This window comes from Physeter macrocephalus, chromosome 14 (assembly GCF_002837175.3).
Source record: "Physeter macrocephalus isolate SW-GA chromosome 14, ASM283717v5, whole genome shotgun sequence".
NCBI classification, from domain to species: Eukaryota; Metazoa; Chordata; class Mammalia; order Artiodactyla; family Physeteridae; genus Physeter; species Physeter macrocephalus.
In genome coordinates, this window is record NC_041227.1 from 74529305 (window position 1) to 74550270 (window position 20966).

At 48.4% G+C, this 20966-nt stretch overlaps 1 long non-coding RNA gene across 1 annotated transcript in view; it reads left to right on the forward strand.

The window, feature by feature from the left end:
* LOC129392738 (uncharacterized) overlaps positions 1–19115 on the forward strand; it is a 67501-nt gene extending 48386 nt beyond the window's left edge. The window contains exons 3-6 of the long non-coding RNA XR_008619166.1: positions 6498–6635; positions 10955–11078; positions 15302–15378; positions 16842–19115. This is a non-coding gene — a long non-coding RNA (uncharacterized lncRNA). The remainder of the gene's footprint in view (positions 1–6497; positions 6636–10954; positions 11079–15301; positions 15379–16841) is intronic.
* Positions 19116–20966: the final 1851 nt, after the last annotated feature.

Here is a 20966-nt window from a genome sequence, read left to right on the forward strand (position 1 = left end):
CGCCACCAGGGAAGCCCTGTTATCTTTCTTAAGAGTGTTGAAATATTTGGGGCAGGCAGTTAAATTACTTGCAGATCAACTCAATTATTCTGAGACATGTTTTTAAGCTTTTGGGGACAGGTCCAGACTAGCCTTTACTTTAGGATTAGCTTAGCCCTCCACTCTGGTGTGGCCCTCTGATGTCTTCTACTGAATGTCCTGGCTGTTCAACAAGACTCTTCTCTGGCTGGTTGCAACTTGAAAGCCTCCCAACACTGCACACTCTAGGAGTTGTTTACTTAGACCTTCCTTGTAGTTCTTTGTGCAGCCTTGTGGCGTTTCACCCTGTGCGTGTGTATGTATGTACCTTATCTTTTAGCAACAAATTTTATATGACTCCTCTGCAGATTTCCCTAGCTCTTTCTCTGCATATCTCCCTCCTTTCCAGGGCTCTGCCCTATAAATTCCAGGTACCTAAATCTCCTGATCTTTTGATCTTTATCTTCTCAATCCAAGAAGACCATCATTCTCTGCTTGGGTTCCCCCTTCCCTGTGCTGCAGTCCAGAAAGTGTTTCCTGGCAGAAAGTCAGGGTGATCGTAGGGCTCACCTTACTTGTTTCCCTCTTTCGGGGATCACCATTCCTGCTCTGCTGGTTGTACAACATCTGTAAATGGTTCTTTGTTTCGTTGAGATTGCCTAGTATTCTAGTTGCTTATGGCCAGAGGGCAGGTCCAGTGCCAGTTAATCTGTCATGGCCAGGAGTAGAAATCTCCAAGTTTTGTTAATGTTGTTCTTGATTTTAATGGCTGTCATAAATGGCTGGACAAGATAACTCACAAAGATACATAGATCCAAACCAAAGAAGTGCATTATTAGCTAACTTTACAAAAATATGATTCATATTTTTGAAACCTGCATGCCAGTTATAAGAAAGTATTAGTTGAAATTCAGCTAGTAAATTTTTATTTATCATGGTATATCAATTTTTCTTGCTAACTAGTCAGAAGATACTGTATTTTTTATATATTAACAAATGGGTTTGAAACTCCTTTTGGCAAATATTTCATCAGGTTTGAGTCTGTTGATAATAGGTAACATCTACTGAGTATTAACTCTGTGCCTGGCGGTATATCACATATTATCGTAGTTAATCCTTACAACAACCTAATGATATTGGCACAATTATTACACCCAATTTATAGATGAAGAAAGTAAGATACAGAGATACTAAGTAGCTTGTCAAAGGTTGCACAACCAGTAAGTGGCAGAGCTGGGATTCAATCGCATGTAGTCTGGCCCACACTCTGAACAATTACCCTCTACTCCCTCTTGTCTGATATGAGGCATTGAGACATTTTTGTAGACAATGTTATCTTTGCCCATAAGTTTATATGATGATGGGAACATTTCCAAATATCCACTTTTAGAGTGCTGTCACCGTAGATGAGTTTCATTCAAGTAGTTTTTTTTCCCCACTAAGTATTAAAACATTACATTTACTTCAAAGACATAGATTATGTGTTTATATTTTTTAAATGTCTGCCAGGCAGCATATTACTGATAGCCATCTGTCATCACAGAACAGGGCAGCTAATTTAGAACACTTAGCTTTTTAAAAGAAAAATTGTATAACTCATCTTTAAGCTTAAAACTCTTAAATACTTTGCAACTAGAAAACCAACAAACATTTTCGTGGTTCAGAGTACTGCAGTTTTCTTCTCATGCCACAGTGGCTCATTGTGCAAGAGTCCTATTCTCTGGTGGCTTTTTCCATCAGGAGTAGACTTGAATCCAAACTCGATCCCTTAGCTCACTGTAGACACTGTATTTTCATGAGACTGACCCGCTACCTACTGTGCAACAGGGCACCTCCAACATTGTATTTTCAGCTCTAGAATTCAGTTCGATTCTTCTTTATATCATCTCTTGCTCTGCTTAATTGTGTTCATATTTTTCTTTAAATCCTTGAGCACAGGCCTCCCACTCTGACCACTTGTCCTTGGCTGCTTTCCCTTGCCTTCATCATACCTCACTGGCTTCTCTCTGTGCCTTGTATATGCCCATATCCTCGCACCCAGCTCTGGACCTTTGCACTGCCATTCCCTCTGCCAAGAGTCTTCATGTTCTCTCCTCTTCGACGTCCAGATCTCAATCCCAGGGTCACCTCCTCAGAGGCCCTCCCTGGCCTTCTGTCTCCAGGACCCATTCCCCATTCTCTACACCCTGTCTCCTCTCTTCTTCATGCTTGGCAGTACTGAGAGCATTCTGACTTGTTTGGTTTTACTGTTTGTCTGTCTCCCTCACTTCAGTGGAATGTCAAGTCTTTGAGAACAAGGATTTTCTCTTGTTCGCCACCGTGTCCCCCCAGCACCTAGAACGGTCCTGACGTCATAGAATGTGTACGTGGGCGCCGGCAGTTGGACTGAAGTATTTTTGTGGCTGTGCCTGACCCTTCCCTGCCTGTTGCCCCCCTGCACGCTGTTCCTTCCCCAGGGATTGACTGCCCCACAGTCTCCATGGGTCTAAACTCTGACCCTTCTTTTTAGAAAAAAAGAAAACCAAAACTCCTTTTCCCAGTTTCTCTATCTGGGCATGGTCTTCCATGTGGCCTTTCTTGCTTTATCCTAGTTATTCGTGAACATGGTTTATCTCTGTGAGGTTGGGCCCAGCTGACTCTGCTGAATGTCCATCCCAATGAATCAGTGCCTTACCCAGAGCAGACAGATGCTTAGGACCTACTTGTTACATTAGTACTTGAAGAGACAGTATAATTTAGTTGGCTGCTGGTTCAGAAGGCAGAAATCTTAATTAGACTTTTGCATACCTGTTTGCCTGGCCGACTTCTCTCCTCCCCCTGTCCCTGGGTGAGATGCCAGCGCCTGACTCGCTGCAGAGCCCCCTCCCCACCCCCCACCCACCCACCCCCCCCCCGACCTCTGGCTGTGATAGCTGGAATCAACGAGATAATGTACCATGTACTTAGGGGAAAGTGCTGAATAAACACAGGTGACTTGTTGTTTGTTATAATTATGTTCGAGTCCCGTGTTGCATAACGAGCTGTAGAATGCCTCAAAGAGTGTTTTAGGGATGAACTATGAAATGACTGTAGAACACTTTGCAAGTTTGTCACATCGGGTGCATGGCACTGACAGTAAGGCATGTTGAATTGGAGGCGGCAGGGAAGATGGGCTGCAGGTTTCCGTGTGATGCTGTTCCACATATGGGTGTGTGCTCTTGCCTCCCCCAGACAATTCCCTAATTGAGCTGCTGAGATCAGAGGCTTGTGACGTTCAGAATAAGACCTAACAATACTTGTGTGGGGTTTAAATGGCATTGGAAATCATTAACGAGGCAAAAAGCTATGATTTCCCCTAGATTAACGTGCAGGCGGGGGTTTGGCATGCCGAAATTCACTGTTTTGGTCTCTAGCCCAAACATGCTAGAGTCATTATATTGTCATGTGGTAATTAACTGTTCCTTTAATACAAGTAATAAATATTAAGCCTAAGAGGTACTTTAGCAATGCCTTTTACATAATCCAAAACGATATTCAAATGCTGTAGGCGTTGAGTCATTCAACTGTACTGTAGTAAAGTTTGAAGTTTAATACATAGAGATTTTTGAACATTCAGTTCATTATTTATTCTATGACCAGTTCTGCTACTTAGGCATTAACCTTTAATCGTGTTCAATTAAACATATATGCCGTAATGAATAATTATAAGATTGCCAGAATTTTCATTTACAATATAAGGCTTTGAAAATGTGTCTAAAGGTCCTAGTTACCATTCACTTGATAACGTGCGTATTATTTTTATATGTTACTGAATTCCTTGCTGAATCTAATGAGGGAAACTATTTTTTATTCGAAGCAGACACAGTGGGTCCTGGCCTCTTAAAAGGAATGGACTGGAAAAGTTGTCAAGAGAAATCTGGGGGATGGAGGGCAGCATACTAGCTTAGCTCTTTAAAATATAATTTGTACTGGCAGTTGTGCTGGGAAACCTACAGCAATGAACATTCATAGAATTTTATAGAAGCACAGTGGTTCTCCTCAATTCTTCCCTGACCCCTGTTTCAAGTTAAAGTTGTCGTTTTACATGGACAGGGCCACGGGCGATACTCTCTTTTATCTCCTTCAGGTCATTTGCACAGCATAAGGCCATGTGGGGAGTGGGAAGAGGAGCTGGGGTGGGAAGGTGTCCGGGGAAGATACTGAAATTAAAAAAAAAAAAAAAAAAAAAAAGCTGCACCTGGAACGTTCTGAGGATGTTCATTCTGTTGTGCTATTACCGCTCCTACTTACAGGGAACGACCTCCCCGAAATAGCTTTTGAAATCTAATTTAATATAAATATTTTAATGCTGATAAAAATAATAATGAGAGGCCACAAATGAGAAGGCGATGAGGTCGTCATAAACTGTATATACGCACAGAATCAGTGCCCGGCTGCCGGGGTTTCGCGTGATGGGCGGTGTTAAGCGCTGTGCTGGACGTGCCGCGGGGCCTGCCTTTTGTAAACCCCACCAAGACGCTGGCTCCTCAGAGCGCTCCTGGCTCCTGGTGGCCCCGCCGACTGAGGCATGGTAGACGGAGCCCTCGTTTCCAGGAACCAAGGGTGGTCTGAAAAATTAACTGCTCTGGTATTTGAAAATTCAGTGAGCGCTTGGATATATACCCTTGTTGATCCACTGGGCTCTGTGTTTAGCATTCCTCAACCGGAGACTAAATCTTTGCAGCCGTCTCACAAGTGATGCTGGCGTCCATACCAGAAATATCTTCCGTAATCTTTTCTAAGCCCAGCAGACTCGGGTATGCTTCTACTCTGACGGGGCCCCAGAGTCCCAGAGGAAGTGCCCCACTGGGGCCCGGCAGGTGGATTATAAGTGCAGCAGAAATAAAAATAAAGACCCAACTGATGCCAGAAGAACATGTAACGTCTCTCCATTTTGTGCTGAATGAATGGTAAAGGCAAAGTCCACACCTGTACCCCAAATTCCACATCTGCAGTGTCCGATTTTAGGTCCAAATCTGTTGCAGGAAAGGGGACCCCTTCCACGGCCCGAGGGCGGACTCTTGTCTAACACTCGGAAATGAATTGTCCGAGGAAACACAGGTGCTGACAAAGCCAGAGACTTTATCGGGAAGGGGCACCCGGGTGGAGAGCAGCAGGGTCAGGGAACCCCGGAGAACTGCTCTGCCACGTGGCTCCCAGTCTCAGGTTTTATGGTGATGGGGTGAGTTTCCGGGTTGTCTCTGGCCAATCACTCTGACTCAGGGTCCTTCCTGGTAGCACATCCGTCGCTCAACCAAGATGGATTCCAGCAAGGATTCTCAGAGGCTGGTAGGACTTAAGGACTGGCATCTCCTCTCTCCTTCTGACCTTGCCCGAATTCTTCCGGTTGGTGGTAGCTTGTTAGTTCCGCGTTCCTTACCAGGACCTTCTGTTGTAAGAGAACTCATGCGAGTGGCTACTGTTGCGCCTGGCCAGGGTGGGCGGTTTCGGTCAGTGGTTCCCCTCACAAATCCAGTTTTTTTGTAAGTGAATCTGATGGTGGAGAGCACATTGGATTGGCTGCAGGACCTCTCATAACTGGCCCAGATGCCCTTCTCCTGCTGTTTGTACTATAACCAGGAGTGTGGTGGCCTCCTGGCTGGCTGGCCCGCTGGTGCAGGACAGGTCACAGCAGCTGGGTCACAGCAGCGCCTCTGAGGAAAGACAGAACCGCCGAGAGCAGAAACCCGGGGTTCTCCCATCTTTAGATCACTAGCTGGTAAGCCCTGACTCTTTCCGGAGCATCCTTCATCAGTAAAGGAGGACCGTGACAGAAAGGGGAGCCCGCGCCCTCAGGGGACTTTCCTCTTTGGAAGGACAGTCACTGGATCTCACAGACCTGGGTTTGAGATCTCTCTGCCCAACGAACCAGCCGGAAACCTGGGCCCCTTACCCCGCCTCAGTGAGCTTTAGTTCCTTCTTCTGTGAAAGGACCGTGATCTGTGTGTCATATCTCTCTCCCCGGAGTGTCCTGGGGCTCAAATGAGAAAATGTCCATAAAAGCGTTCTGTGATGGCCAGACGCTCTCTGGGTATCAGGTGTTATTTCCAACTTCATAAGAATTACTGGAAACTTGAGGCCTTCGGCGCCTTCCCACTCGCTGCTTCCTCCGCGTGGGCGCTAGGTGGTAGGCGATTTTCCCGGGCTCCTCCCCTTGACGCCGCGTCTATCTTTCTTCCTGTCAGATCAGGGAATGGAAAATCCTTTAAGCGTCACACCAGGCCAGGGAAGCGGGCAAATCCCAGGGAGCCCGTGGCCATTCCCACCCCGTTTTCATGTACTGGGTCGGTCTGCGTGCACATCCCTTAGCAGCCGCAGAGAAGCACCCAGTCCATCCAGCCGCAGGGCCTTGGGGAGCTGACTCCCTGGGAGCTGGGCGACGTGCTCCAAGCCTCCTCGAGGCCAGGAAGGTGGCTCGAATGTGTCCGGAGGGGGGTGACGTGTGTTTCCCTCTCGTGCAGATCCCGTTCCGGCTCTGGACCTCGGGCAGCAGCTCCAGCTCAAAGTGCAGCGCCTACACGACATTGAAACAGAGAACCAGAAACTTAGGGAAACTCTCGAAGAATACAACAAGGAATTTGCTGAAGTGAAAAATCAAGGTTGGTGGAAAATGTATTCATTCCTTCCTTTTTCTTTCTTTTTCTTTTCTCTTTTTTCTTTTCTTTCTTTCTTTTTTCTTTTTTTAATTGCCTTCCCCATACTGTTGGAACTAGCTCTGATTGTCACCTTCATCATAAAGTCCGTCCGGGTGGGGCAAGAATCAGAGTCATTAAAGAGAGATAATAATAATGCTTAGCAATTGAGAAGGAAAACTTTACCTCTGCACAACGACTGCATGATTTTATTGCCCTCCCACTGGACCGATCAGGATTCTTTTAAAGTTCTTCCTGAATCGTCGTGTGATAGGATCTGCCTTTTCAAAGACGGATGCATTGCCTGCGGGTGACACCTGTCAGAGAGCCAGCTCATGATCAAAGGGTCACATCCAGTAAGTCATTTAATAATTGAGGTCGATACATTAAGGCTTTAGACGCAGCCTCCACGTCCCCCGCGCGTAAGCCCCGTGGTGTCCTGGTCACTGTTACCTATTCATGACGAAGTTAACGAAGGAAAACAAAACAACTTTTTGGCAACAAGGAGAGAGGGCAAAGGTTGCCTGGCTTTTCCTGTCAGGGAAGAACAAAGAAATCTCTCCCACACCTAAAATCCAGACGTGTCCCAATCGGGAGCCTCGTGGCTTCCTCGTCTTGAGGAAAATCGCTGCCCCATCTGACAGCTGCTGTAGGTTTCTCAGCCAAGTCCAAGTAGAAGTGGGCCTGTTTGGTTTTGTTTGGGGGTGTGGGTGAGGAAGGTGACTGAAAAGAGAGCAAACGGCTTGGGGGACTTCTCCTGAGGGCTGGAGAAGGAATTACCTGATGACGATTTTTTTTTTTTTTTTTTTTTTTTTTTTGGATGTGCTGGGTCTTCGTTGTTGCGCACGGGCTCTATGGCACGTGGGCTTCAGCAGTCGCGGCTCACGGGCTTAGTTGCCCCGAGGCATGTGGGATCTTCCCAGACCAGGGATCGATCCCGTGTCGCCTGCGTTGGCAGGCAGATTCTTAACTACTGCGCCACCAGGGAAGTCCCTGATGACGATTTTTAAAAGCATCCTTGGGTTTGGAGACCTTTGGACACCGGCTGGCAAGGAGGGGTCGTGCGCGGAAAGGACCCGGGCAGAGGCAGGAAGGTCCAGGCCCGGGTAGTGAGGACAGCAGGCCCGAGGGCCCCTTCCTCGGGGACGCCACCTCGTTCTGGCCCACAGGGAGCTGTGAGCCTGTGGGACTCAAGGGACGCTTTGGTCCCGCTGGGGAGCTAGGTGAGGACTTAGGAGCTTGGGGTCCAGTGAGAGAAATGCTCCCTTGCCCCAGCAGGACTTGGCTCTGATCAGAATCACCCAGCGCCCAGGGGAAAGAGAACCTGTGAATTCTGGTTCTGCACATTTCCTTCCGGTGACCTCTGGCATCTTATTTTGACAGATCCACCGTTTGGGTTTCCTTCAGTTTGATTTGGTTTTGTTGTAGGGCGTGGTCGCCCTCCCCACCCTGTTTTGTCAGCGCCCCAGGGCCAGTTGCCCAGCGCAGGGTCATTGCCTCCCCAAAGGCCTCACCTGATGGACATTTCTAAATGAAATGCAGAGCCTAAGGGACTTCCCTGGCAGTCCAGTGGTTAGGACAGGACTCGGCGCTTTCACTGTAGGGGGCACGGGTTCGACCCCTGGTTGGGGAGCTAAGATCCCACAAGCCACGTGGCGTGGCAAAAAAAAAAAAAAAAGGAGAGGGGGAGAAAGAAATGCAGAGTTGAAGGCTCAAGAACAAAGGCTCCAAAGGCCAGCAGACCGGGCCGGGGTCCCTTGGTTGCCACCACTTCGCTGCGCAAGCTGGAGCAAGTGGTCTCACGTTGTTGAAGCCTCGTTTTCTTGGGTGGGGGCAGAGTTCTCATACTAACCCTGAAGGGCTGTTGTAGGATTAAATGAGATGCAGCCGAGCCGTTAAGCGCCGTTCCCGACCCTCGGTAAATATCAGCTGCTCTTAACTCAGCGCTGTGGCTTTTTCCAGAAATCGCCCCCCGTCCTTCTCTTTGTTTATTGGTATCTTTACAGATTTTCCCCGCTGCCGGGACAATGCTGCTTTCCTCTCTTTTGTCCCCAGTATAAAAATGATTTGAATTTGGAAGGGGTTGGGGCGCACATCACTTGTTTTTAATCATCGCAGCTGTAGTGCGGATGGATCAAATGTTAGAGCAGGACAGGAGTTTCTTTATCACGTGCTGTAATCCCCCCCCCCACTCCACGTAAAGGTGAGTGAACGGGGCGCAGGCACAGCCCGTGGGAGCAGAGCTCTTCGGTGTCCTCGCCTCCGCGCCGCTCTCCCTCCTCCCCTGCTCACACGGAGGGGACCCAGCTGGGACACGCCCAGGGCAATGTCCTGGACCTGGGTCCAGGTGCCAGAGGAGGGACCGAGGCTCCAGGACAAATCCGCCCCTGGCTCACTGAGCAGCCCACCTGGGCTGGATGTGACCCTACTTTGATCACGAGCTGGCTCTCTGACAGGTGTCACCCGCAGGCCACGCACCTGTCGTTGAAAAGGCAGATCCCCATCAGACGGAGTGGGAGCCGCGAGCTAGTGCCCCAAACTCCCCTGGAAGGAGCATAGCTGGGTCACACTGAGAAACCCATTGGGTTGAACACCAGGGCCCAGGGGCCGCCCCGATGCTTCCAACCCGTTGCTCAGGGCAGAAATGCTGCGTGTTTACAGCCGCATTGACCGTCGACTAAAAAGAATGCGCAGATGTTTCCAGAGGTGACCTGTCGTGTCCGCTTTGGATGTGTTCCGCACCCTCCCAGCCTGGGCCCCCTCACTCCCTGTTAACCACTGTGCTCACAGAGCGTTTCTTCCAGGCCCCAAACACCCGGCCCGAGAGGCAGGAAGCCCCCTGTTCGTCTCTCAAATGCCCCGCCAAGATCATTGGTCTTAATTCCCTCTCTCCTCCTCTGAGGAGAACCCTCTGGTTCCATTGGATGAAAAAGGCCAATTTCTTATCTTCACGAAAGAGCCTCTAGCTTTTATGCACCAAGCCGCGTGGGTACAGATGCCCGGCTGCCTGGCTCCTGCTTGGCCCGGCGTGTCTGTGCAGCTCAGGGAGCAGAAGCTGGCGTGAGTTACAGCCCGAGGGAACAAGGGCCACCGGTCCAAGCGCTTACATGGGCAGAGACCTGGCAGGCGACGTTGTCGCCTGGGCCTGGAGCCCCCTTGTCACAGCCCCGTCGAGGCCTCACCCTGCTCAGCCCAGCCTCGTGCCTCAGCCACTTGCTGAGCACCCACTGTGTCAGGTGCTGGGACCACCAAGAAACTCAGCCGTGCCTCCCACGAGATGGACCCACGCCCAGGCAGGTGCGGTCCCCCAAGAGCTCCACCAGCCCTGGAGCCGGGGCCTCGGTGCTCTGCCTGGGGCTGGCTGGCCCGCCCAGGGGGGTGAGGGTGAATGGGGCGGGAGGAGGTAGAGCGGTCCCACCCTAGAGCCACTTACGAGTCTGAGTTAGGACCCTGCCCTGTTCGTTGCGTCTGCTCTTGTGTTCCTATTTGGGGTCATTGAAGCAACTGCTGTAAACACGCACTTGGTGGTGGGGGAACCTGGGCTTTCCAGGAGCGGCCCTGACCCCCAAGGGACCCTGCGTCCTGAGCAGCGGACACTGCAGGGCTTCATCACACAGCGCTGCTTCCCACGCCTCTGGCACTCACCCTCCCTCAGCTGCGGCTCCCCTGGGCCCAGTCATCGGTTCTGCACACGCAGCCTGGGCCTGCCAGACTCTGGCCCCGGTGGAGGGTGCTCTCAGCACCCAAGCTCCGGGGCTGGTCCCTTCCAGCCGGGGAGACAGGCGCCCCATCCACTTAGCGCACCGTGTGTCTCATCACTTGGGAAACAGCAAAGCTGCAGCCCATGGCCGGGGAGGTCAGTAGGCTTCTTCCAAAATGTGCGCGCAGTTGTGAACCGTTTTCTTTGTAAGAAAGTACTTAAACCCACACTAAAACGTTATTAATCTTCCCTCAGTAGAGGACTAATTTAAGACTCATCAATAAGATGATACTATATTTTACCATTGATTTCCCCCCTCTTTTTCTTAAGTTGTATTAGAGAGACATAGTTCTTCTTCCCAGCAAAATCCATTGATCCTCCTCAACCTAAATGTTTAAAGTTCAATTTAACATTTAGGGAGTAAAAGGTCTCCGAAGGGACTTGTAACCATTGATTTTGTGTCAGAGTTGAAGAGCTAAAGTTTAAAACACACCGATCCCCCTAGGTTACGAAAGCCTGGTATATATAGCCACATGGAACCATGCTTCTCTTACTGGAGTTTTGTTTTTTTTTTCCCCTTCTGCAGAGGTAACGATAAAAGCACTGAAAGAGAAAATCCGAGAATATGAACAGACTCTGAAGAACCAAGCCGAGACCATAGCTCTCGAAAAGGAACAAAAGTTACAAAATGATTTTGCAGAAAAGGAGAGGTGAGCACGTGTTGGGATCTGCACGCACTGACGTGCTGACGTAATGGTTTACTTGTACACTTCACATCACAAGACAGTTTTTTTTAAATGGACCTGTGAAATAAGCCCAGGTTGGAAACCAAAATCCTAGGGGCTCTAAGGCACAATTTTGTTTGAAAAACAAAGGTGTCCCTTGTTCTGTAATTTGTGAGATGGTGAGATGACCTTGAGTGAAATGTACCAGTCTTTCCCGTTGGTGGGTGGTGTCAGGTATGTCAAAGGGCGTGTCTGTCGGGGCCACATGGTGCCGGGGCTTGGTTGGCACATGGGGGTGGTACCCGAGGTAAGATGAGAGGGGTGGGACTGTCCCCTGCTGTGTGTCTTCTCTGGGAAGCCCAGGGCGATGCTGAGCTCCTGCTACCTTCTTAAGTGAATTTGGGCTTGGTTGGCACATGGGGGTGGTACCCGAGGTAAGATGAGAGGGGTGGGACTGTCCCCTGCTGTGTGTCTTCTCTGGGAAGCCCAGGGCGGCGATGCTGAGCTCCTGCTACCTTCTTAAGTGAATTTTGATATTTAACATCTCTCTCCCACTCTCTCTGTCTCTCTCTCTCTCTCACACGCGCGCACACACACACACACACACACACACACACACACAAACAATATCTTTTTAATTTTTTTTGTCTCTTGCCTCGTTTCATTACCTCACAGTGCTTCATACATCAAGGAGTTAGTATCAGTAAAATATCTTAATGCACCATCCAAGGGCTGTGAGTGTTAGGTTTCCACTGGCCTGCTTTACCCCAAACTTTGCCACAAATAATGAGTTGCTTTTTCACTAGTGTGATGACTTAATGAAAGTTAGATTTCTTATAAAAACCATAGGAGTGTTGAACTTACCAATTCAAACTGCGTAAGTCAGGTCTCTCAGAACTCTGGTGAAGCTAAGGTTTAAAAATCTAAGCCTGTCATGAAGAAACGTGAGCCCATTAATGAGAGGCACTAAATGTCTGGTTACAAGCTAAGAGGCAGGCCCGGTGGTGGGGTTTTGTGGGTGTTTCCCGTGGACTTGGAATGCAGCTGCTCGGACTTCTGTGAGGCAGGCTCCGTGGAGATCTCGGGCATCACCAAGGCCTCTCTGGGGCACCGTTAAACTGGCTTCATTTAGAAAAGAAGAAGAATGCCTGCTACACTCATTGCCAGGCCCTCTCGAGATGTTGTCTCAGCAAGTGCCCGGGATAGACCTGCAGAGCAGACCATCTCATTTTACAGATTAGGCACGGCACCTACCCACACTCTCCCAGCGAGGCACCCAGAGGTGGGGGCAGAGCCCCACCCACCGCTATGGCCCTGGCCTCCCTTTGCGCTCAGACTTGGCCTCCCAAAGCCCTCACTGCAGGACCAAAGCCAGTCCCTCGGGGCCAAGCCCAGATCTGCAGGGGATGCCGCATCTGCGCTTCTGGGAGAGCGGGGCTGGGTGCAGTCCCTGGGGAGGAAGTGAGCCCCACAGAGTCGGGACTCAGAAGGATGAGCGGGTTCTTGACCCAGCAGATGTGGAACTGGCACTAAATATGTCTCCTAGGAAAGCACTCTGTGCCCAAAGAGATTTCTCACCAAATTACTGATAATTGAGGGGAGGGGGGGAATGCAAGCCATTGAAATGCCTTGCCAACAAGAAATGGGTGCGTAAAAGTGGCCACCCCTAACGGGAACGTTATACGGCCGTTATAAAATAATAGTTTTGTTGAATTTACAATTACACCAGAAATGTATCCGGCATAATGCGAAGTGAAAAATGCATGATACTGAATTATAGACAGCGTGATTACATCTGCAGAGAGCAAACTTATGCGTTACAAAAGTAGGGAAATAAATTTCTATAGGAATTTAATATTATTAAGTTGACTTTTCAAACTAGGTAAAAGGATTGATCATATTAAAAGATGCAAATAACTGACCCCTGGGGGTGGGGGATGAAGCTAGATTTTTTATCTCATTCTTTACACCAAAAAATTGAAACGGATTAGGATTTAAGTATTAATAATTAATTAATAATAATTAATAATTATATATATATATATAATAATAATAATTAATCATGTACATACTGGAAGAAAATGTGCACATTTACTTTGTTTTTAATAATTTTGGAGTGGAGAGATCTTTCTAAACATAAAAGAAAAGTTATATAAATGCAGCTGCCTAAAATTTCACACAGACTTTTGAAAACAAGTAACAGTGGACAACATTTTTAAACCATCAAAAAACTGGGAAGAAATATTTGCACCACATAAGAAAAAGGGCTAATTTTCTTTGTAAACAAAGAACTCTTACAAATTAATAAGAAAAAAAACCAGCGCTACAAAAAATGGGTAAAGGAGTTGAGCAGACAGTTCATACAAAGAGAAATTCTCAGCTTTACTCCAGAGTAAAACTAAGTTTAATTTTATCCAGTGTTGGCACAGCAGAACACTCTCAAATGCTGTTGGCAAGAGTTTAAACTGGTGAGGCTTTTTGTTGGAAAGTTTCTCAATATCTGTCAGAACAACAAAAACAGTTGCACATACCCTTTCACCACTGTAGTTCCTCTGCTAGAATTTTATCCAACAGATTCATTGTCAGAATTATGCACCAATACCTATGATGATCACTGTGGAATTGTTTAGTAGAAAGGGGTGATAAACCGTCTAAATATCCATAGAGGCTTGGTTAAGTCAGTTGTTTAATAAGAATGAGGACGAACTATATATGCTGGGGTAGAACATTTCCACAGTACGGAGATAAGTGAAAAAGCTAGCTGCAGGATACCATGTGTGCTCTGATCCCTTTAGTATTTAAAAGAAAGGGGCGGGGAGTGTTTATTACACTATAATATATCACATCTGAGTTTATATTATGCTACAGTATATTACATATTACATTGTATTTCTATACATATAGAAAAATTCTAGGGCTTCCCTGGTGGCGCAGTGGTTAAGAATCCGCCCGCCAATGCGGGGACACGGGTTCGAGCCCTGATCCAGGAAGATCCCACATGCCACGGACCAACTAAACCCGTGCGCCACAACTACTGAGCCTGCGCTCTAGAGCCCACGAGCCACAACTACTGAGCCCACGGGCCACAACTACTGAAGCCCGCGGGCCTAGAGCCCGTGCTCCGCAACAAAAGAAGCCACTGCAGTGAGAAGCCCACATACCGCAACAAAGAGCTCGCCACAACTAGAGAAAGCCTGCACGCCCCAACAAAGACCCAACGCAGCCCAAAATAAAATAAATAAATTTATTTAAAAAAAAAAAAAAGAATGCAGAAGCCCTTTATTGTTTAAAAAAAAAAAAAAGTAAAGAAAAATTCTAGAGAGCTACAAAAGAACTTTGAGGAGTGCCGGTGGAGCCAAGGGAAAGGACATTTTACCTTCCATGCTCTTATAGTATTTGTGGTGTGGTGTTTTTTTTTTTTTAACACAGAGCATTTATTAGTTTTATAATTGAAATATCTGCAAACGCAAGCAGTGCTTTTCCATAGATTTCCATAAATTTGGGTGCCTTTTTTAACTGTGCCATTTCTACTTTTCCGTATTCCCAGGTTTCTTCTTTATGAGAGCATGTGTTATATTCATATGATGTAAAAATAATAAACTTATTTTTAGAGATTTTTCTCCGATGAGGAGGAAGGAATGCTATTTATTGACCAGGGAATTCATTTGGAGATCATGGGAAATATAAATACGTGGAATGTGGCTGCAAACATTCCGAATGTCCCCATTAGGTATTAGAGTTGCATTTGCATTCCATTCCAACAGAAACGGAACAGCTGTCGAATCTCTTCAGTACATCCTTTATCCCAACAAATTCCTTCATTGTGTCAGCAAAATGTAAATGTATCCTTCTTCTTGGGCTATAACTTCAGGAAACAATGAGTGCATAATGATGATTTTTCTTCCTTTTTTTTTTTTTTTTTTAAATATCTGGCATTTCAAGAACGAGCAACATTTAGGATAACTTTCTAGATCAGTTGCCTCACGTCAAGTCCCACAGGAAATACACCTCCCCTCGTGTGATGTGCGGGTACAAAGTCTGGGTGTTAAAGAGCAAGGCATCAGGGCTTCTGGCATTACGAGTTGTAACTGGCCGCGAGCCTGTCGCCAGCCGTGTGAAGATGGCTCATCGCCGTAGCTCCAGAACACGCAAGATGTGTGAGTTGCTAAACAAGATGACCAATCTGGCTTCTTCCTCTTCCTTTTCAGAAAACTGCAGGAGACCCAGATGTCCACCACCTCAAAGCTGGAAGAAGCCGAACATAAAGTCCAGACTCTGCAAACAGGTGTGCTATTCTGCCTGCCGGTCAAGCTGCTACAGGCCAGTCTGACCTAGGGCAGGTTTGCTCCACCTCCCAGTCCCTCCAGGTCCCCTCTGACACCCGTCACCGCCACCGCCGGTGAGCCTGGAGGAGGGAGGGAGCCCAAGCCCCAGCGTGCCTCAGACCCCCTCCTCCACAGCTCCCCACCTCGACTGCATGAATCACCCACGCTGAGTCGTTCCTGTCGAGGTGGGAGGCTCTGAATCCCATTTGCATCACTGCCATAAGCCATCCTTTCTTCCTGCTCTTTTTCCAACAAACAAGTCTAAATCACCAAACTGTCAAGGGCTGACATCTCATTTGGAACAATAATGAGGGCAAAAAAAAACCCTTATTTCTACCCTGTGAAGTTAAGGAGAACAGTAATAGCAGACCTTTAAAACTTTAGATGCCAAAAAAGGTTATGCTTAAGTTTTTATCACTTCTTTGAACTTCTTTCTGCCTTTTTTCTTTTTGTTCTGAAAGAGAAATGGCACTATATATTTAATTTAAATGTGGGGAAAAAAATCAGAAGACATCATAGTCCAAGTTTTAAAAAAACACAAATGACAGAGTGGGAGAAACTAATCGTAACAAATTCACAGTCAAATAATATCCAAAGAATATAAAGCTCACCTACAAATCAATAAAAATAGATAAACCGTCCAGGAGAACGATGGGCTAAGGATGAGAACAGGCAGTTTGCGGAAGACATACACGCGGCCAATACACATATGAAAAAATGTTAATTTTGAACAGGCAGGGAGATGCTAATTAAATCAGTAAAAGATTGTTTTGCCTGTCAGACTGTCGATTTTTTTTTTAATTGATAATTTCCAATGTTGGTGGAAGTAGAGGAAAATAGTCACACTCTTAGTATTGACGTGAATGTAAATGGCCTCTTGGGAGGCCAGCTGAGTGATACTTACCTGAAGTTGAAACATCCATGCTCTTTACCCAGCACCTTCCTTTCTAGGTGTCCTGACTCCCCGGGCATGTGGCCAGCCCTGTACAAGAGCCAAGTTGTTACTGTCATTGCCAGTGTCCCAGCATGGAGAGATTTCCATATGTCTGCTAAGGGCAAAGGGCAAATCTCAGAAGATACATCTATCATCCTATTTATGGAGGGGGAGGGGTGTGAAATATATAGATACACACACACATACACTTAAATATATATGCAGTTAGGTATGGAAATATTTTTTAAATAGTGAAATTTATTTAAAAGCAGGAAACTTACCCAGTAAACTAGTTAACAGTGGTTATCTCAGAAGAGGCACATGGGATGAGGTGAGGCGGCAGTGGAAGGGGATTCTTCTGTTCCATGCTGTGTATACTTTTGTAATCTTTGCCTCCTTTGAAATGAGAATGTATTACATGTATACTTTTTCTTTCTGACTTAATGTGAACAATTAGTATATTATGGTTTTATGTCCTCTGCCTTTCAGCTCTGGAAAAAACTCGAACAGAATTATTTGACCTGAAAACCAAATATGATGAAGAAATTACCGCCAAGTAAGTCTCTGCCTGGCTCCCTCCATCGGCATGCACTTGGTCAGGTGTCACCCGATTTTGCTAATCCATGAAAGATTTCCCTGCTTCACCCTCCTGTTTATTGACTTCGCAAAGCGGTACGGGGTTTCGAAGATGCTCGGCCTCTGAGCTGCTGTGAGGAACAGGGTGTCGTTCCCGTGACTTGCTTGCATCAGTTTAAAACCCAAGATGCGACAGTAAGCTCTGTCTGGTGCTCTCAGCACAAGCCTTCCAACTGAAACTTTTTTTCCTTAATTATTGTGAAGCCTGGCCACCACTGTGCCTTTGTCTAAGAAAGTTTGAAAAAGAGTCAGTGTAGAGCAGTTGCGATACTTGGGACGTTTTGTGGAGCTTGGTCTGTGCCAATAGCGTCACCTTTTACCTCTGCCTTCACTCCCCCACAGGTGTACTTGTTCAAATCCCAGCTTATGGTGCTGGCCGTCCGTGTGCGGACACACCCAGAGGGGGCGTGTATCTTTGGGCAGGTGTATCACACAAGGGTCTTGTGGGGGGGAAATCAGTGATGCGCCGCGGGTACACTGTGGCTAGCCTACCCTCCGCGCAGAACACCAGGAAGCAAGAAATAACGTTGACGTAAATCAAGAAAGGTGAAGGAGCAACAGATCATCCCCTGACAACGCCAGGCCAGAGTTGGAACAACTTTTCCCTGTCCCGCCTCCCCCAGAAACCCATGCGTCCCCAGCGCCCACCCCACCCCAGCCTGTCAGCTGTGTCTCCAGTGAGAAGCATCGCCTGCTGTGCTCACACCGGGCCTCAGTGGGCGCTGGCGCGTGGGGCGGCGGCGGCGGCTCTGAGCAGCGTCGCCCTCCTCCCCGGCGCCTGCTCCGTGTGGGGCCCTGGTACTCGGCATCCCTCAGTCCCATCACCTTTGCCTTTGAGGTTGCTGCTGGGCCAGCTGCGCTCAGGGCACGTTGAGGGGGCAGTAGGGCGGCCCTTGACCTTTGCTCTGGGTTGTTCAGCAGCTCGAGATCTTGAGAGCCCAGCTACCCGGGTCTGGTGGTCAGAACCAGTTTTTTTTTGTTTGTTTTTGGTTTTTTTTTTAACCTCTTTATTGGAGTATAACTGTTTTACAATAGTGTGTTAGTTTCTCCTTTACAACAAAGTGAATCAGTTATACATATACATATGTTCCCATATCTCTTCCCTCTTGTGTCTCCCTCCCTCCCACCCTCCCTATCCCACCCCTCTCATGGTCACAAAGCACAGAGGTGATCTCCCTGTGCTATGCGGCAGCTTCCCACTAGCTATCTAATTTACATGTGGTAGTGCATATATGTCCCCGCCACTCTCTCACTTCGTCACAGCTTACCCTTCCCCCTCCCCATGTCCTCAAGTCCATGCTCTAGTAGGTCTGTGCAGAACCAGTTTTGATCACGAGCAGAGATCTTCTGCGCAAAGACTAAAACATCCTGGTCAGTCTTGGCGACCCCGGCTGACTTGTTGGCATGTCTAATCCCGGGGGACCCCGCCAGATCACTGTCCCCTCTCGGTGTGCTGAAATGAGACTTTAGGTGGTACAGAAAGAGCCGGTTCTAAGGTCCCGTGACCGTTAAAATTGCGCTTTGAAAACTGGTGGTTCTGGTATTAACCCTTCCAACCCCGGGCATCAGTGTCAATGGGCCGGCAGGCATGCGTCTCCGCTCTCCCCTCCGAGCCCACAGCCTGAGAGTTCCTCACCCCCCAAGACGTACCCTCCGAGGCACCACGCCAGCTGCTGTCACCCTGGGGTTCCTCGGTGTCCGTGTCCGGGTTCCCTCTTCTGCCCGCGTGTCATCCTTGTTTTTCTACTATTTCCTCCTGGACTTTATTCTACTGTGTAGGTGGTTTTTCTCAGTAAACTCGATTTTTTAAAATTATAATGTTTTAGTCTGATACATAGCTCTAGCCTTAAGTTTATAGCATTTCTTTTCTAAAAGACTTTGATCTGAAGACGCTGTGCTAATTCCCTGATTCATTCACTCTTACCCACATCATCTTACTTGCTGACAAAATTCTTGATGACTTTGGGGGTGATAAATTGGATGATTTCATTAGTTTCTGTTAATTTATTTTTGTTAAACCACACCTCTTTCTAAAAGGCATAGATACATCTTGCATATCTACAGTCAACCAAAGTTGGCTTTATTATACACTTAAAAAAAACTTTTGTGAACCCAACCTCTAAGCCCATGGTTTTCAAACTGTGGGTCACAATCGCGAAGTCACTTTAGCGAGTGGCAACTGGCTCGTTGGGTTATAAATAGAATATAAAACAAAATAATGGAATAGAATAGAAAATGTCATGGCTCATGGCACACAGTAAAGTTAGGCATTGTTTTGTGACACTTTTGTTTAACTCGTGTGTAAATCTGAAAGTACAGAGTTATTGAGCCACAGCATAAAATGTAGTTCTTCCTGTGGATCTCAGTCAAAACCCATTTCGACAGCCGCTGCTCAGAGACTGTCACCAAAGCTCAACTTCCAGAAGCCAGTGTCCCGCCGTGTTCCCTGCGTGCACGGGGCGGGGGGCGGGGGGGCAGGTGTACCTACTGCCTGGTGACACCAAGCATCTGCAGAAACTATTGGGAGTTGACAGCCAAGAATGCCACCTGTCATATGATGGCTAAGTACTGGGCCCTGGCTGAGAGTCACAACTTCTTACTTCCTTCTTGGGCTTCTAAAAAGCCACACAGAAAATTTGTGTCCATGTCATTGGTTTGCCTTAGGGGGTGAGGAAGCAACGGTACCGAGAACAGCCGTCTAGGAAGGCCTTAATCTTCCCCTGCTCACGGCTGTTGGTCTCTAGGGAGGGCACGTGGCGGCCAGGAGCGCCTGGGAGGCAGAAGGAGGGAGGAGGGGACGTCTTGTCCCTGTCCCCAGCCTCTCCCTGCCTCACTGTGCTCGGGGCCAGGGTGATGCTTGGGGATGATTCCCATCTCTCAGCCAGCAAAGAGCTCAGTCACCTGCTCCCAGGCCATCCTGCTCCCTGGGAGGGGTCAGAGGTGCCTTGAGATGTCGGGGTGATTTTCAGTCTTGTCCTAAGTTACCATTTATAGATGCAGGGACCCTGGGCTGTTCCTAAGCCACCAGCTCTGTCATCTGACAGGTAAGATCATTAAATCTCGGGTCACCTGCATGAGCAGGGCTACCCAGGGGAGCACCAGAGGCCGGTCCTCCTGCCCCCAGGCCTCTCCTTGAACTCTGAGCCCGCCGGCCTTGGACGAGAAGCGGTGGTGGTGGACGGGGGCTCAGGGAGAAATGTCTCTAGACTGTTTCCCATCACATCAGTGTATCTTGAGTCCAAAAAGCTTCTTTTCCCTCCAAATCTAGATGAGTGAAAACCCACACGTTACTTGCTCATTTTCACTGAACTAGAGTAAAGGGAGAATAGAATCAAAAAGCATGGGGGTCAGTTGTCCTGTCACGTAAAATGCGTTGCCTCTGGGCTGTGGCTCTTGTTACCGACTGCCGACGGGGCCGCGGGTGCTCTCGGGGTGTGTCCCCTCCTGTCGTCGTAGCAGGAGGTCCTCGTCTCCTCCAGGGACAGGCGGGGAGGCAGAGGTGTGGCGTGCACGTGGCGCAGAGGGAGAGCGCGCCTCATGGGCGCGCCTCAGAGCCACTCATCCGCGGCGCTAGCGTTCCTGGAGGCCTCCTCGGGGAGGCTCGGTGGCGGGGGGCAGAGAAGCTATTGCGAGCCAGCGTGACCCCTGCTGCGATGGAGGGGACGTTAGTTAGCGCAGCACTGTGCCGTCGGGGTGTCCACAGAAGACAGACAGCCCCCTGTAGCTAGGTCGGTCAGAAGAGAGTTTAACACGGGCTCAGCGGGGACTAGGGACACCAGCGGGGTCCGGGCACCCCGAGCGAGCACTGGCGCGCCTCACCCCACCTCCGTTTGGAGGGGCCACCTGGAGAGGAGCTGTGGCCTCTGGGAGGCGACGGGGATCCCAGCAGCGCCAGCAACCCCTGACCTTACCCTCCTCCCCTCCCCGGCCAGGGGAGGAGCCGGGGGTAGAGGGAGCTGGCGGTGGGGATGGCGGGTC